Source organism: Argentina silus (genome assembly GCF_951799395.1).
Source record: "Argentina silus genome assembly, chromosome: Y".
Classification (NCBI taxonomy): Eukaryota; Metazoa; Chordata; class Actinopteri; order Argentiniformes; family Argentinidae; genus Argentina; species Argentina silus.
The window spans coordinates 21707372-21709782 of record NC_139654.1 but is presented as its reverse complement, the minus strand read 5'-3'; the positions used below and the strand labels follow the sequence as shown (position 1 = coordinate 21709782).

General features: G+C 43.0%; 1 pseudogene across 1 annotated transcript; it reads left to right on the top strand.

Annotated features, from left to right (window-relative positions):
* Positions 1-1205: 1205 nt before the first annotated feature.
* On the top strand, positions 1206-2087 carry LOC310823656 (putative nuclease HARBI1; annotated as a pseudogene). The gene has a single exon. The product of its transcript is annotated as a putative nuclease HARBI1 (transcript).
* Positions 2088-2411: the final 324 nt, after the last annotated feature.

Below are 2411 nucleotides of genomic sequence, written 5' to 3'. Positions count from 1 at the left end.
ACCTAAGAAACCAGGAGGTCTAAAGACCAGGAGGTCTAGCCCAATCGGGGTATCCACGACCAAAGTCCTCTCAGGAGAGAGTTTAGACTTGGAAGCTCCTAGCCTGGAGGCTGATCAGTGTCGGAGTAGGCTTCCTCTTAAGCTACCTTAAACAGGCTTGCTAGAGGTTGAGTGACCGCTTTACTTGTACTTGGAAGTGTGGGTCGTCGAAGTCCCTCGGGTGAGGGCTCGGTGCTGCTCCGGAGAAATCAGCTGGGCTAATAGAGGAATCGAGAGTATTCGGTGGTTGCAAATGCCGATGCTGGATGGGGCCTCTCCAAATTTAGATTTATTCAGACAGAGTAGGGACAGACAGGGTAAGATTTGATTTTTCTACTTCCTTTATATCATTATATGATTCTTATTATCTCTGATATCTTTATATTCTTTATCTTAAAGTTTATGTAACTTTGATGCCTTATTGCATTGCTATGCTGTAACGCTTAAAGCATAAATAAAGTACAAGTGTGCATTTAAAGACAAATAAATATTTTAGTTCCAGTTAGAGGAGTTGTTAGAATAGTATTCAGTCACCAAAGTTTATATTATTCTCTCTGTTAATGGTAAAAAGATAGATTTACTGTGCATATAACATTTTAAGATCTTAATGGTTATTCTAGCCTCATATTGAATATCCCCTTTGGGGGATATTCAACCAACTGGCACTCATATTAGAATAGAGCTGTCGTTAACTTTTGGGACTTTCCTAAGACTTGTTTCCGTTGTGGGTCACTTACAGAGCATAGCTGAAAGCTGAAGCAGGGGAAACTATTGCCGGAAGACAGCAGGCACTCATAATTCTGATTATCGTGCAATATCCCGAAAATTACAACAAGCGCAGCAAGACACCGTTTCTGTTAGTGTCATGGCAGTGTTTCGGCACCACAATAAAACTTCCGGGTTCGGTCCTCTGTAAAACGCTATGGGCTGGTTTCACAGACAAGACTTAAGCCTAGTCCCAGACTAAAATGCCTGTTTGAGCTGTCTTAACTCAAAGCGACTTGCACAGACTTATCTTAAAATATTCATAGATTTAGCCTGTTCTGGATTAAACAAAGCCGATTGCAAGAGGGAGGATGAGAGCTACTCTAGGACTAAATTGAAGCTTAAATTAATCCTTCAAAGAGGCAGGTTTAACTTCATCTTAGTACTGTTTGTGAGGGAGCATGGACTATTTGGAATATCTAAATGAAGACCAACATGCACTACAGAGGCCAGCCAGACGAGTACTTGTAGATTGGAGTAATCCATTAAATTACTTTGATGAAATAACTTTTCGAGACCGCTTTCGTATGTACAAAGAAAATGCATTGGAGATCATATCTTTGCTTGAGCTTAGACTTTCCTTTCTGTCTCAAAGAGAAAGGCCTTTACCCATTTCTCTCCAAGTTCTGGTCACTTCAAGGTTTTTGGCATCTGAAATCTTTCATCGTGAAACTGGTGATTTGTGTGGTGCCAGTGAAGCAACTGTGTGTAGAATAGTTCACAAAGTCTGCAGGGCCATTTGTGAACTGAGGAGTCTTTACATCAAGTTTCCTGATGCTGCTGGTCAAGCTAACTATAAAGTGCAATTCTATGAATATGGGCACTTCCCAGGAGCTGTATAGATGGATGTCATATTCCCATCAAGTGTCCATCAACTCCTGATGCTGAGGAGTACAGGAACCGTAAGAACTGGTTTTCCATCAATGTTCAGGGTGTACGCACTCCTAATTTAGAGTTTTCAAACATTGTTGCCTGTTGGAAAGGGTACGGTCCTTATAGAAAAAATAACACACAGGCTCATATCCGCACTAGAGCGATGGTCGAGCGTATGTTCGGATTATGGAAACATTTATTCCAGTGTTTACGCAATACACTTCGTTTCAAGTCAAGAAGATGCTGCAAGGTGATCATTGCAACAGCTGTGCTGAACAACTACTTGAAGCAGCATTGCTGTCCTGATCCTCCAATAGAAGGATCAAGCACATGTGCCTATGGCTGAGGCAGGCAATGACCAACAAGGACTTGCACACAGAGTTGCTTTCACATTGCAGAACTTCAACTAGATGAGATGCATTTAAATATGGAATTGTGGGGGGACATGCAGCATTCGGCCTGTAGAGGGAGCTACAGGACTGTGGCCAGGGTGACGTCGGCGAGGCTCCGTTGCACACCTGTTGCAAATGAAGCCTCGTTGACTAGATGGTTTAAGATGTGTGTGCCTCTGCGTTGGAGGAGAAAGGAGGGTGACTGGAAAGTCGCCGAGTGTTGTGGATTTACGAACATTGTATAAAATAAACGGGATTTCCCAGATCACTGAACCTCGACTCCGCCTCTGTGTCACGGAACCTGTTACAGTGGCGCCCAACCTGGGACACAGTGAAGGCGGA